The 15,966-nt window shown below is 41.9% G+C and overlaps 1 protein-coding gene across 3 annotated transcripts in view; it reads left to right on the forward strand.

The window, feature by feature from the left end:
* The window catches only part of plxnb2b (plexin b2b), a 115,151-nt gene that overhangs the window by 23,875 nt on the left and 75,310 nt on the right, over positions 1 to 15,966 (forward strand). For 2 of the 3 annotated variants that reach the window (XM_041997098.1, XM_041997096.1), the window contains exon 2: positions 920 to 1,106. The gene's annotated coding sequence lies outside the window, so the exon portion shown is untranslated. Of the gene's footprint in view, positions 1 to 919; positions 1,123 to 15,966 lie in introns of all 3 variants that reach the window. The other variant, XM_041997097.1, reaches the window with a different exon arrangement.

Raw genomic sequence — 15,966 nt, forward strand, 5'->3', positions numbered from 1 at the left:
GAAGCTGCTACACCCCACTCTGCTCCACCACTAAGGTTTCCATAGCAAAGCTGATGCAAAAGCGGGTCCCATGTGTATGTACACTCTTATAATGGAGACAAACATGTCCCCATACCCAACTGTGTTGCTGTCAGGGCTCATTGAGCGCAGCCTGTCCCAAAGCTCCTCAGACAGCCCCTCCCAACCTGAAATGAAATGGGGATGTTTCGCTTCTGTCTCAGTTTTGTGCACACATGCGTGCAAGGTCTCTCCAGACAACCATTGTGTGTGAATTTGTGTTTCTACTGCAGAACAACAGGTGTGTGGTAGATACAGTATGTTTTGGGTTTTGATCTGCAATTTTCTCACTCTGCCAGCCAGGAACAAGGGATAAAAGAGAATGACTGGAAATCTTTCTCTCCCTATCTCTCTTTTTCCTCCCTAGGGACTTTCTGTAGTGTGGATCCTCCTCTTTTCCTTATCGACTCTCATTTCTCCCTCTACATCACTCCTTTTTCTCCTCCTCTCTAGCTCCAATCTTCCCTCAGATCTGCTGTTGTCTCTGTCACAAAGTGCAGACTCTCAGCCTGGTAATTGCATGTCTGCTGGCCATCGCACCTGTTGCTGTCATTGCATTCGTGTTGGGGAGAGGGGAGAGCTGCACCCTCTGGCCTGTGTAGCTCTAACCCCCACAACTACCACCTTTGCTACCGATGCAAACCCACAGGGATGTGGGAATGTGATTTTTTTTTTTTTTTTTCTCAAGAGTATGTTCACGTCAGTGTAAGGTGTTCACACTGTTGATGGTGTTTATCTGTAACCTTGAACACCACCTCTAGCAGGTGTGTTTGTGCAAAATTGTGTGTGTCTTGTCAAACCTGGCCAGTGCTGAAGGTTCACTCTCACACCCACTAATCCTCTCCTCTCTTCCCTTCTCCAGAGCCCAGGCCCTTAATGAAGCTGGGGGTCAGCTGCAGTGTACGGCTAATTGGCCAAGTTTGCCCTGGGCTTCGGCTGTCTGTGATTGAAGTGTCCTGTGAGCGCCCACTGCGCAGCCGTTGCTGCACCCTATTCTGTTCCAGTCCAACAGCCAAGACGCTCGCTGCACCCCTGTCGGCTTCTCCCTAGTGAGTAGCTCCCAAGGTCCATTTTATTTTCACTTATACGCTTAAAACTTTGTCCATTGTTTTCTGTTCTTGTGCTTTTTTTTTTTTTCTTTATTGTTCAGAGACAAATTTTAAGGCCCTGGTTATATTCTGGATCATATAGCATTTTTGGAATGCCTTAAACTTGTATCTCATGTTCCTAATTTTTCTACGCTTCTATACAGCTCTTCTTTCTCCATCTGTAATTTTTATTGCTACTTTCTCTCATTCCTACACTTGGTCCCAGCATTTTCTCACTTTCCTTGGCTTACACTTTCCTCACACTCTTTGTCCTCATTGCCACAGTTGGATTTGAGCAATTACTATGGTCTCCCATTGGCTAGCAGCCAGAAAAAAAACAACTTCCAGACCCTATTTTTCTCACGATGGGCCCAATAGTCTGAGGTCTGGCCAAGCTGTATCAAACTGCTTTGAGCTAACAGGAGGGGTTTGGAGGCGATGGAGTAAGGCTGTCTTTAATTAGTTCAGCATCCTCTTTCTCCTCGTTAAGGCAGTCCTGACTTCCATTGTTTAGATGTGTATACAACAGCAGAGGTGGAGAAGGAGCTCTGGGGAAAGGGACTGAGCAGATAGCAAAGAGAAGTCACTGAGGCAGTAGCTCTGCTACCCAGAAAATAGTTGCCCGTCTCACCGGGGAGTTTCCCAGGCAATGCTCAACCCCAAAGTCCCACAGTGAACCAGTAAAAATGCATCTTTTTTTGTTATTGTACTTATAGAAGTGGAACATGGCTTGCTAGTAAAATGGTCAGCACTTTGTGTCGGTAAACAATGGTCCAATTATAAGTCAAGTCTCAGCCTTTGAGCTGGATTACAAGTTATATTCTGTCAAATCTTTATTTGAACACTTAGGCTTCTGTACTTGTTTATTAAGGGATGCAAGTTATTAAATCTGATCTGATGCTCATTAAATGAAGATTGCTAGTAATTAACTGCTGCTGTTTTGATTTTATGTAAAAAAAAAATTAAAACTTGCTCTGTGCGCATTTAATTAAAGAATAAATAAACTGCAATCACTAATACCCAGTACTCACTCAGTCAATGAGATGACTCATGGTGAAGAATATTATGATATAATTGCAAAGGATAAATAAAGGTTTATCTGCTGTTTACTACTTCTTTCTAAACTGTTTTTATGGTTGACTCTTAATCCCTTAGCTGCCACAAAGCCTCAGGACTTGCTGGTTTCGTAGGATGCCATGCATGCTCATTTGTGGATTGCTTAGCCTGACAAACAACTCATTTTCTTGCTCATCTTCTCCATAATCAGCTGTTTGCTTAGGTCATAACTCATGCGCTCCACTTTCCATCACATTTCCTCTGGTTCTCCATGCCCGCGAGCCAGCCCTCTGGTGTTAAAGATAAACAAAATATGGCTCATTTGAAATGTAGGCTACCCCAGGTGGCTAAGCACAGGCATCTCTCTCCACCCAAGTTCTATTAATTCAGCACAGGAAGACCGAGGTACTTAAGTTACATGTGTGACCCAAAATATAGCCCATTAAACATTCTCTCTTCTCATCTTCAGAGTTTTCACTGTTTATCTCTTTGTTGTTTATACACTTCGTCTCACATCCCAGAAGATGGTGTAAATGTCATGGTAATGACATGCTTTTTGGTATCCATGAGGATTAGGTAGTGTCAATCATTTCTCCCATGAGGCTTTGCCTTGGCACAACCCCAAAGCAAAGAGGTACATGGGGATGAATGAATTAGGAACTCACTGGAATAAGCAGTGTCTCTGTTTTTTTTTTTTTTCTTCTTTTTTGTTTTGTTTTTGTGATGTTTTGTTTTTGCCTTGCATTGGTGTGGGTGAGCAGGACTATATTTTTCTATCACTTTTTGCAACACTGACCTTTTATGTAAGCTGCTGCTGCTTCTAGATACTTTAAATGTTAAATTACAGTGGAAAACTAGGTCTGCACTCTCAGTCTTGTGGGGATATGTCTTTAGTTTGTCATTTTTTTTGTTAAACCTTTCTTTTTTTATGTAGCAAAAAGAACTAATTAAGCAGATATTATGGACCATACTGCCTTTTTTAAACATGTTTGAAAGACTGAGCTAATAAATTCTTTAATTTTGAAGAAGGTGCCATATTTCTTTAAAGTGTAACTGATGGCATTAGCCAAACTGAGCTGCTTTGGAAGCTGGTTCAGGTTAATCAAGTAAAGAGAAAGCTGTCCAACTTTGAATGACCTTCATGATATTCAAAATGTTGCAGAATTTGACTATTAATTCATAGAAATTACAGTGAATAATTTATTTGTAATACTAAATCTAAAGTGATTGGTTCTAACTTTAGTCCCTATGATATAATAAAACTCTGAAAATTGCAGATGGAAGTGCTTTAATTTAATGGCTGCTGTTATTGTGTGATCATATTGAAAAACCTCAATGTTCTGCTGTTTTTTTTCCCTTGTTAGTTACATGATAAAGCTTCTTTAATCTTTACTGTCATTATAAATGGATCATTCAAGTCGATGTGTTTACCATTTTTTTGTCGCCAAAGGAAGTTTTGTTGGACCATGTTATACCGACACCTTCAGATTCACAAAAAACCCTCCCAAGTCCTTGATACATAGCTTCGGGTTTGGTCTTGCTCATCAAACTCTGCAAATGTCACATCCTTGAGGTACCAAAATAATATAAACCACCTTGTTCCTGACTCATCATCCCTTGGCTCTTCTCTTGCAAGCTCCCCCATCTCCAACATGGTAGTGCAGCTTTCCAGTTTTCCATCGCCCCCTGCAAATATCCAAGCTGTCGAGGCTGACTGGGCTCAACATTTTCTTGCCAGGGCACAGTTGGAACAGATCCGGCCTCCAAGCCACATATACTGCTCCACTCCAGGCCCTGCAAACAAGGCCTGCCCTGTGCAGCTGTCATCTAAATGCTACGCGCCTTGGATCACCACGGCAGATTTCTTTTGTACATTTTTTTTTAGGTTGCTTATCTTTGTGGAATGTGATAGCATTACATGCTTTGCAGCTCACTGAGCATAAGTTTCTGTTTGAGCTCATTTTGTGAATCATTGAATTTGCACAGACTCATCGGGAGAGAATAAGTTTTTATCAACAAATTCTGCAACTGCATATGTTATTCAAAAGCAGTATAGTATTATCTTTCAGGTGATTGTACAAGCTACATAATAGCCTGTTAATTTTCCCATCTGGACCTTTTGTGTGCTGAGAATCGCAACCTTGAGGATTTATAGAAACACAAGCTGAACAGCCAGGCGCACATTAAAGGGAGGCGCGTTGCGAGACAGATTCCAGACGAGCCTCTTAAACAGTTTCATGTCAAATCCACAGAAATACCAATCTCCACAATGATCTGCCAAGTTTCTGCAGAAATCACTGGAGCAGGAATAGCAGAATTTCACACCCTCGCCTTGAGCCCCCACTCTCCTCCTCTCAGCCATCACTGGACGCTGCTTGGCAGGAGAGGGTGATGGGAAACATCTGTGAAAATCAGTGTGTGTATGCGCATGGCTGAATATGCTCATCAGATAAAGTTGTTGTTTTTTTTTTGTTTTTTTTTTTTATTTATCTCTTTTGGAAGAATCTCTTTCATGACAGCTGATGATTCAATTATTTTTGTATACATTGCAGTGGAATGGGTGAATGAAACAAGGATGCCAATACAACTTGCAAACTGTTTTTACAGTTAAAAGGCTTGGAAGGAGGGGGGGGAGGGGGGGACTAGAGACAGACAAAGAGATGATAATGCACTTCCTTTGCAGCCAAATTACTTCCTGTGTCTGACAAAAAGGAAGTAAAGGCAGCCCCCTGTTGGCTTAATACCCCCCACCATCATTCTCTGTACACTAAGGATGCTATATTTGCCTGCCGACTAGTTTGCCATTAGAAAAAAAACCTGACGAATGATTCAGCAGGTCTCTAGGTGCTCATCTGCAGCTGCCAGAGATGTGACTGCTCGGAGTCATTGAAGTCTCTCCTGTTTTGTTGTTGGGTGTGCTGTGCAATATAAATAATCAAATGGAGCCCGTAATTGGTGGTTCTCGGTAATTAGGACCAAGCTGTCAGCTAGTGAAGTTGCCTCAGTTTGATGGCGCTGCAGCAACGACAGTAATTACTATTATCTATGGGGGTTGTTGATCCAACAATAATCCTATTCTCAACCAGGATAGTCGGGCTAATGTTTACTATTGCTGTTTTAAGAGGTTCAGGCATAATGGAAAGGCATAAATGTTTTAATATTTGTGTTAATGTCTGTCAAGTGGGCAACACTAAACCATCGTGTAAATGGAGAAGGAGACCCTTGTCCTTGAATTTTCTGCTCAGTGATTATTGAAAGCGCTTACACGTATTTTCATTAGTGAAACAGTTTGACTTTTTCCTGACAAACAGTGTGAAGTCCAACCATAAACTGCATTATCAACCATCTCAGCAGGTTTTCTAATACCCCTGTAATCCTGTCATTTCATTCATGGATACCACCGGGGTTATTCTGGGCTTGGAGCGTATCTGCCCGCCTGTCTCTGCTCCTCTGTGTGAGAGATTGGTTTCCCTAACTCCCCTCCTGCTTCCATCTTACCACACACACACAAACACACATGCACGTTCATGCCTAAGTGTTCGTTCATCTCTTGACAGATTCTCATAGTGTAAATGGGTTGGTCAGAATGGATGATATATAGGGAAGGGGACAGTGACACCATATACCCTGTGTAGGGGATGATTTCTAGTTGCGGATAATAACTTGCCCTCACTGAAGTGAAATTCTGTTTATCTGGCACAAGATTTACAAACACAGCATTTACCCCATGAGGTGAAGGGAGTGGATGGGCACAAAATTGGAAAACCCAGGTGATGTTTCCTTTTCCTATCTTGCTAAGTAATGAATCTGCTGTGAGCTTGCATGACCTCATGTGAGAGTGGGTATCCAGTGTGATTATTTGGTAATTGGAAGAGGGCAGCAAAGGTTAGATCAGTTACTGTTTTTACCTATGAAGTGGCATGTGACACAAAAATCAGTGTGGCTTCGAATTAAACATGTACCACCTCATTGCCTGAGGCATGATGGACATACAGACATATTGCTATCCAGAGAAAATGGGTTTTTAAGTAGTGTATTTATGGTGAAGATAGTGTTTTCATTTTATTATAATAAAACATCCATTACTTTCTGAGTGAACATCATGGGGAGTGTAAGGCTGGCAGAGTGCAGCTCAGTGTAATAACAGTGCGTCTGCTAAAATAAGCTAAGGAAAAGAGCAGTTTCCTGTAGTTATTAGTTTCCTTTGTAGGGGTGCTCAGATCTGGTGATATGCTATGTGAGGAGTAATAAAGAAATATATCTGTTTTTATTGTGCCCTGGCGACAGAGTTATGTTTAGAGCTAGCATAAAGAGCTGGTACATGGCGTAAAATGATATTATGGCCCATTAGGTAGGGACTCGAGCTAAGCGTCACTAGCAGTAACCGAGGACTGAGGGTAATGGGGCCGCGGCGTATTGTCTGTGATCTGCTCTTTCACTTCTCCCACTGATTGAATCGTCTCCATCACTGGCACTCCATCTCTTGGGGAACCGCAGTAGACAGGGTGATTTTGGCTGAGGACATCACTCTGTCAAATACAAGATAAGAGAATAGGGTGGGGAAATTGGAACGAATACGTCCTGAAATGTAAAGCAAGGATGATGCATAGGACTATGTTGCAAAGCAAACTGATTGCAAGAGGTTTTGAGTTTTATTTATTTATTTATTTGTTTGTTTATTATTTATTTATTTACCTGAAATTATCTTGTAATTTTTTGGGGGGATGATTTTTCCCCTTATGTGGTTTAGGTTTCTTTCTGCTGCAGTAGCTCAAATCACTTCATGTCTTAAAGACTTTTAGTTGCCTGACCTTGTGTCTCTGTATTTCTGGTCTGGTCTTCTACAGGACTGACCCTCCACCGGTAGGGCTTTCCCCAGTGGAAATCAGTTGGAGTGTAAGGATAATATCAAGGAGGTGATCCATCTGGTAAAACCCTAAACATGCCCTGCCCTTAGGACCCGCTTCTGCTTGACGTACTGTAAGAGAGGGTCTGCATCAGGTTAGAAGACATAAATTAGCATACCTGACTTCTTAGGAGCTTCCTGCTCATCTACTCCCAAAACACTTGGGTAAACAAAGTTTCTCTTCTATCCCATGTCAAACTACACCTCTGAGATTGTGTGTTGAATAAGCGAGGTATTTTGTTGAGTGGCATAGTTTATCTGTTGTCCTGCACAATCACTAGGGGGCTCAAGGAAGTAATGTGAACCAAGCAGGAGAAGAATTCCAGGCATCTTGAATAGAACCAGATGTTCCTGTGCTTTTCTTTCCTCCCTCAGTTTTGCATAGGGGGCTCCTGGTGATTTTTAACTGCATGTAAGACACAGACACATGTTTCTGTTGCATATAGTCATAAAACCTGCAGAATAGCTTGGCTTTCATAAGGGAACAAGATGATGTGATAAGATCTGTGATAAGCCAGAAATGATCAATGCTGATTTGTTTATGTTTGCACAGTGTGCTGGTCAAATGGGCTTCTCCCCTTTACATAGAGTACTAGTCAGTGTTGCTTGTGCATCCTTTTCCATATGGGTCTATGTTGGCCATGAGATGAGCAACACACATCTTCTGCCACATTTTAGCCACTGTTTTTTTTTTGTTTGTTTTGTTTTTCTATTGCATTTCCTTTTAAGTCTTAGTGTAAAAAGTATTGCTGGAAGGAAAAAGCAATTTTTCTTATTACACCATATAAATACAGTAGTTGAGACAATGGTATGCAATGCTAAGATTTCTTGAAACACCTTAATAGAATGTGGTTAATTATGCCTGTGCTTTAAAACGATATGTTTGCCAAGAAAATGTCAATTACCTGTCACATGGAGTATTTGACAATGTGTTTATTTGTCTGAAGGCTCTATGTCAACAGTTTATTATTTGCAGTGTCACATATTGCCCGTTTCAACCTGAGAAAAGAAGAAGTAAAAAAAATAAAATAAAAAAAAAAATCAAGTTTAAGACAGTTAACATATGCTTCTTTCTTACATTACAACCATATTGCGTAAGTGCTGACCCCAAGGCTGCCACTGAAGTACTTAGATGATTCTGCCAGACCAGACAAAAGTCTTTTCAAATATATATTTTTTTTTTCCAAAAAGACTTGTTCCTCCCTCTTCTTGGCTCTACTCGACCATCAAAGGAAGTTGTGCTCATTGGGTGAGGTTCTGCTTGCAAGAATGTGTGACTAAGTGTGTGCGTGCCTGTTGTCTGGACATGTAGGCCCGTATCAGCCATCACCACAGGAAATGACCAGGCGTTTGCTTTGAAGTCCCAGCAGAGAGTTTTCATTATGCCTACTATCTCTGGAGACACAAGGCAGCAGATTCCTCTCCCTCCTCCCCACAGACCCGCTCTGTACTCACCCTCCGCTGCTTTACACTCAGAGCTGTGCCACCAAATGCCTGTTAGAATGCAGAACAAGCATCTATTAGCATAGAGAATGGCAGTGATGGTTGCCACAGGGCACAAACCCCACCGATACCCGCTCACTTCCACACTCCATACTTGCCTGAAAAGGCTGAGAGAGCACGTGTAATTGCATTTTCTTCTTCCTGTGCAGAAACTCATGCAAGATACAGGGAATTCTAAGATTTGCCATCCTTGGCCCATCCTTACCACTTCCTCTTTCTTTGTTATTCCCACTTGCCTCACTGCACACCTCCACCACTGTGAAACCTCCACCTCCTCTCCTTATGCTCCTAGCATGTTAAAATGTGTGGCGTGTGGAGATGAAATTAATTGGATCCAAGTGTAGAAGTGTGCAGCCCCCCGTGGTGTACTGCTGTGTGAGGTAGTATTGGCACACACTAACCAGAACTTGCTGCAAGAGCTACTCTGCTGCCAGGTGGTGCCAGACTGAAGCTTTGCTTTCTACACATAGTTTCACATAGATTCCAGTGCTTTTGCATGCACACTACTGTTTGCTCTCTCCCTTGCAGCAACAAACCAACTGCCTTTCAGCATTGTTTCACAGAATATATGTATAACTTTCAGAGCAGGACAGCAGATGTGTTGTTTATCTGGTAGTAGGGCACATACCAAGGCAGCATTCCTGGGTTGGGTGTGGTTGAAATCTAGGTTAGGAAATCCCTTGTCGAGGTTGTTACATGTGGAAATGCAAATGAAGTTTTTTGCTTTAGTATTGGCATTACCAAATGGAAATACTCGTCCTCATTTTCTAAACGTGCTTTGCAGTTTGCACTAACAAAAATCCTAATGACTAACTATCTAGTCTGCTAACACTGACACAGTCTGGATAATGTGGATATTTATTACATCCTGCATTAGAAATAATGCAGATATGGTGAGCTTCAGTTTGTTTGTTGTAAATAACTCAGGAAAAAGATTAAATCATATCTTAAAGCTGTTAAATGTTATAAAATGTGATGTAGATTTTTAATTAAGATGTTGAAACAGGATTTGAGCCCAAAACTGACATTTAACAACAGTTGGCAAAGTTAATCTATATTTTATTCTCACTGATAGTCTTATTCCAAGACTGTTGAGGATTTGCTCATAACATCCAAGCCATTTGCATTCAAGCCACATTATTAATGATTATTTTATGATATTCTTATGTAGTATTCATATATCATTTTAAACTATATAGCATATGATTACTGATTGAGGCATAGATTACAGGTGCAGCAGTCAAGGCGTCAAAACATATAGGTCAGTCCTGTAATTATCAACCATCAGATAACAAAAAGCAAAGTGTGTGTGTGTGTGTGTGTGTGTGTGTGTGTGTGTGTGTGTGTGTGTGTGTGTGTGTGTGTGTGTGAAGCCTGTCTTGTTGTGTTACAAATGCTTGTGCTGTCCAGAGGTTACTGTTTGTTTTCCCTTGCTGTCTGATCAGCGCTGTGTAGCCGTGGCTTTTTGACTTCTCTGTTTGGCCTTCTCCCTTGTCCAGCTGGGTGGCTTTGTCTGATTTATGACAGTCTGGAGCTAATGGTACAGAACCAGGATTTGTGTCAATGGCGTTGTGTCTGGACTGTGACTCATTGGCCTCTTCAGCTCCCTCTCTGTTCCTCCTCTTCTTTCTCCCTCTAGGTTTTGTGAGCAGCAAAGTGAAATGGCCAGTGAGTGACTCTGCTGTTGATCAGCACCCCCCATACGGCAACTCATTCGTCTTCATCTGCCCACTTCTTTCCACCCAGAGGAACCAGGTTGCAGACTGGCAGGGGAGCCGACTCACCTTCAGACAAGGCCACCAGACCTTGCCTCACCTTTCATTCTTTTTCATTCTTCATACTCCCCCAGCCTGTCCTCTTAACACAACAACATATCCCCCTCACTCTCTGTCCCTCCGTGTCGTTGCTCAAGGCTGGGGCCAGTCTGTGAGGCCAGCAGGGGGCCTTGTATGTGGAATTGTGTTAATTAGCCCAGGAGTCTGGAGATGAACGTCACGTTATCTTCTGTCACCACCCTCCTCTTCCAAACCCCCTCTCCCCTTTTTCTCTTTCCCTCTCTCTTGCCGTCTCTCGAGGTTGCTTCCATCATGCCGCTTGCGTCGCCAGGTTTGTGAAGGATGCCGCTGCCAGCTGTCTTTTCATGGACGGCTGCCAACCTCTCCTCATATCTTTCGTCCGTTGTCATTTCCTCGTTTATTCCCATCTCTCCCCCCCCCCCCCCCCCCCCCCCCCACCTACCACTGTGTATCTGTTAATGAACTTTGTGTCGTGAGCCCAATTCTGTTTTCCAGCCTTGCCTCTGGGAGAGTTTTTTTTATTTCCCCTTTTTTTTCTGACTAAGGCAAGGTCTGGGTATTTGTGAAGTGCTCATAGCACACTGGCGCAGTCAAGGCAAGGTCGGGCAGGGCAGAGAGCACTCAGGTCGGCAGACAGTCTGTGTCCGCTGCACCATGCCAGCTTTGCAATCTGTGAGCAGTGTGTTAAGAGCAAAACGGACTCTCAATTTCCCTGATGGCTTGGTGGCGTTTGCCTTCTTTTTCAAAGGTCAGATAAGTACAGGGGTACAATGAGAGCTTTATATCCCGTCAGAACAATGTGAATCCCAATCAATCGTTTGCTTCTGCATGATCTTCCTCACTTCCCACCAGGCTAGGCTGCACGTTTTCAACATGGAAGCACTCTTGCCACGGCGCCTTCGTTCATGATTGAGTTCCTTGCACAGTGGGTGAATTGTAGCAAATTTCGTTTGTGAGTTTTGGATGGATAGCGAGTCGGACAGAAACAGGGGGCTACTTGGTCTACCGCTGAACATGTGACTTTTGAAAGCTTGGCTGTCTAGCCCACACAGACTGCCTGCTTTATTGAATCAAAAGAAGGAGGTTCTGTGTGTCTAGAGACTGAATTTATCTGTCTGTGTGGATTCTTGTGAATCTGTGTGTGAATGGTTGTCCACTTGTGTTTGTGTTTTTAGTTGCTGAGTAGCCCTCTCTCCCCTAGTGTGCAGGAGCTGTTAAGCTCTGCACTTTTTTTTGACCCTTTCCTTCTTTGAGGTGTCATAGCGAGCCAAGTGTAAAACAGATCTGTGCCAAATAAAGACATGAATTCTGTCCTTTTGTGAAAGTGAAACAATCACTCCTACAGCTACACAGACATTGCATGGACAGTGAGTCAGTCAGTCCTTTTGTCCAACTTTTACCCCTGAGAATTTTGACTAATTATATTAAACTGACTTGGTCTTTGATTATATCAATTTATCTGCCTTGGCTGTGTTTCATAAAGAACACACTGGGCAAAGCTAATTCAGCCTTTTAACCAGATATATAAGAGAATTTCTATACCACTGGTAAGCCTCGTACAAAACTGAGAAAAGAAAAGAGAGGCTACTTTCCCCCAAAACTCATCTTTGTTTTGTTTTATTTATCTGCCTGGTTTTTCTATTATGTATCCTTCTACAGCCAAAGATCCCCATTAGAAAGATTCCATACATGGTCTGGTAGGCTTTTAAGAGTTTGAATTTTAAGTATCTCACATTGATGAAGTACTTTGATACCCTTGTTAAAGTGAGCTGTTTCCACCACCGGGGGAATTGAGGCTGCTTTTGTACATTGAAGCTTCTCTGTACCATGCAGTGTTGCGATTCTCTCAGAGAAATGGAGGAACGAGGACAGAGCGGGTGGGAGGGAGCATCTCTCTGATCTTCTGCCTCTCTCAGAACCATCTGTCTGGTGCGGGCCCAACATTCTGTGCTGCTTAGTATTAGCACTTACAAATATATACATTTCTCACATCTAGCTTTTGAGAGAAGTCGTACCCACCCAAAAGTCTTCACTTAGACATGCTTGCCAAGAGATGGAAAGTGAAAGCAGATTGGAGCAGGGCAAAGTTGTGAGCGTGATCTTGCCATTGCCTCATTGATAGCAGGGGTGGGAATTAGGGAAGGGAGTGCACATTATTGGGTGGATAATGAAATGAGGACAAGGGATTGGCTGTGTCATTGGAGTTTGTAATATATCACAGAGTGACAAATGGAATATGTTTATTTCTAGCAGCTTGATATCACAGCAGGCAACATTAAGTCTTAATACTGCCTGCATATGTATCAGTCTATTGCCTATACTGGTATACCGTTGAAGCAAGCATTAGCATCAGGTTATACCTGACAGCATTGTATAAGTCCTTGTGTAGAAAACAAAGCTTAGGAGCTTTATTACCCACTATAAACATGTGTAAGTATGTATTTATTTTTATTTTATTCCATGCTTTTCAGATCATTGCTTCTGTGAAAGATGGTGTTGCTCTGTCAGGTACAGATAGAGCTTTAAGAAGTTTTAGGGCACATGTAAAGTGATATTCACTAATGCTAATAAGCTACATACAGCGTAGCACTCTTGCTGTCAGTTGTCAGCTAGGTAAGCCTCTGAGATGTACAGCAGGATGATTTGGTGTTAAGTCTGTCTGCTCCGCTTCTTTTTTTTTCTTCTTTTTTTCTTTTTACTGGAGATATCTTGGGGTGAGCAGCTTTTATCCAAGGCTTCTATTTCTCTTTAGAAGCTGGTGACTGACTTTCCCGCCCCTCCTCCTCGGTTCCTCGCTGCTGTGAAATGGAATTGCTTTCTCGTTCGTTAAAGATTTTCTTGTCGCTGCTCCGTACTACTCCTGGAGTGAGATCACTTGAAATGACTGAAACTTCTCAAATACCACTGGAGAATTATGGTGTGGAAGCAGAGCTATGGGGGTGGACGAAGTAGCCAACATAAATAAGGAAAATAGCTTCCCCCAACCCTGGTTTTCTGAATTAAATCTAATTGGGGGATTTTTCTTTTTCTTTTTTATTGACAACACAGAAATTAATTCCGGCAAGTTGTCTCTTTAGATTAAAGCATGAAGTGGCCTGCTCCTGTAAGGGAAAGCAATCCATCTTCTGGTTGCCATGGGAGCAGGTGTGCTGTAGGATTGGGTACCAGCCATGTTGGTTCTGCCAAAACCACTGCCCACCTAAATCATATAGTCTTTTCTGGGGGTGAATGGGTTTCCTTTAAGAAAATCCAGTCTTCCCTTTGAGAACATTTGGCCCATTTTAAATTGTGCTGGTGTTTACTGTTCCCATGTGTGGTTTACTCTAGTCTTTTCATGTGATATCTCCCTCTCACTGTAAGAATCAAACAGAAGAGGATAATCTGCATGTGCATAGAATAATCCCTCTCTACTTAAATAATGTTTCTCTAAACAGTTGTTTGCATTAAATAAGCTTCGTGAACTCCCTCATATAAACTCTCCTCCTCCATATCTCCTCCTTTCTTCTCGGTTTGCTCCTTCCTCTTTCACTCAAACTCTCATCATCGTTTCCATCTGCCCCTTAACAACGCAACTGTTCCTAAAGTCTCACATTCATGCCCCAGTACCCACAGCATTGGCGTACCAATGCAGCATTGCTCGGTGGGTGTGTAGCGCCAATCTTAATCACATTGGGTGAGCACACCTGTGAAAACAGATGTCCACCGGGGCTGGCATGCTGTTCCTCTTTAGGGTGGAGCGTCTGCTTGTGGCTCTTTGCCACTCTTTCTTTTCCCTCCCCCTCAAATGCAGTTACTCAGATTCACAGCAAGCAGGACTGGCCTCAACACACAGACAGGAAGATCCCATGGCGGCATCAGGCAATGGACAGGATACTGTAGTCCCGAGGCTTTACTCCTTGCTTGGTATATTTAATACAAGTTCTGACTACAGATAATAATGAGAGAGAGTCATCAAAGCCACAGAATTTCTCTGCTTCCAAGACGAGGAGATGTATTGATATAATACAAATCACATCTACAGAAATTTGATGCTGCTATGATCCAAAATCAATTTTTTAGCCCTCTTTTATGAGAGAATTTGATAAACACCTGTTGTTGACCTTTAAAATGAACCTTGCAGATTATGAGAAGATCTCGGTCATAAGAAAGGGTTTATGTGGATATTTGCCATATAGCCAGGTATTATTATTATGAGCATACTAATGCGGCTATAAGACAAAGTACTTTTAGATAACATTGGTCAATACAGTGCCATTTTTTGTGTAATTACACATATTCCTGATAGAAAGCATGTTTTACAGCAAGAAACACACAGAATTAAGAGGATTTAAAAAAAAAATAATATACACTGTTAAATGGGTCCACCAGATAGCTCCTGATGGTAATAAGTTAAACATGCATAATAATCTGTATTAGTGAGATTTTAAAAGGTAATAAAATTAATGTTAGCCTTTGTAGGAAAGGATTATGTGATTTCTATTAATATGTGCGTTCCTGAAACCTCATTTATACTGTTAAGTCCTTTTGGTTTTACCACATTTTGCTCAGGTGCTTTGCAAAAGTACCCAGGCTATGGAAAACACTTACAGATTGGGTTAATGGGAGCTTTTAGTATGGCAGATGTTAAAACTCGGTTCTATTGTTTTCGGAGAATGCAGATAAGAGCATTTGAATTCCGTGAGATCATATATATTTGAATTTTATTTTCCTTTAACAGTCATGTGGAATGGCACATAGAAGATCCGACCAGTTTAACATGCTTCCTGGCTCTATACCCTCCATCCCTGTTCCAGCCTCTCATCCAAACAGCATTGATCCAACCTCTTATCTCCTCTCTGATCCTGTGTTATTTCAGGAGCATAGGGATTGCTTAATGATCTATTGACTTGATTTATCGATCTGTACAGTCAACCACAATGGACCATCCACCAAAGAGGAGCCTGTAGGGCAAGAACTCCTCTCCTGCGTACTCCCACTCAACTCATGCCCTCCCACCTCACGTGCAACCAATCTCCATCATCTTTGGTTCCCTTGTGCAACTCCATAGAGATTAGGTCTTAATGTGCTTTAAGTGCACAGCTTTAAAGTGGTCTACATATTTTTACTCCTCCAAACAGTTCAGTTCCAGATATGACTGCAGTTAACTCTGCTCAGATATATCTTCTGACTGCATATTAATTTGGCTCAGTGTCTGTGTATAAACGAATTGCTGATGAAGACATTGTTGACTCCATATCTGGTTTGTTTAAAACCATGTAGCCTAAATTGAGAAGAGCCATTTATACCCCTTGTTTTGGATTTGCTAATTGATTGAATCAGGGGAATGAGAGTTGGCCTTCAAATGAAGCTGGGATAAAGTTGTATGTTTGGAGTCTTATCTTGATTAGTTTACTGATGTTTGACAAAACCTATTTTACTGTTGATGGTAAACACTCACCACAGCTTTCTACAAGTTATAAATAGGTGGTCTGTTTATAGACCGCCTATTATGCATATAAGTTTATTTACTTACTGTTCAGTCTAACAAATGTGAGGAAACTAGTTGCACACCACTAACACA

The sequence above is a fragment of the Melanotaenia boesemani genome, chromosome 10 (assembly GCF_017639745.1).
Source record: "Melanotaenia boesemani isolate fMelBoe1 chromosome 10, fMelBoe1.pri, whole genome shotgun sequence".
Lineage (NCBI taxonomy): Eukaryota > Metazoa > Chordata > Actinopteri > Atheriniformes > Melanotaeniidae > Melanotaenia > Melanotaenia boesemani.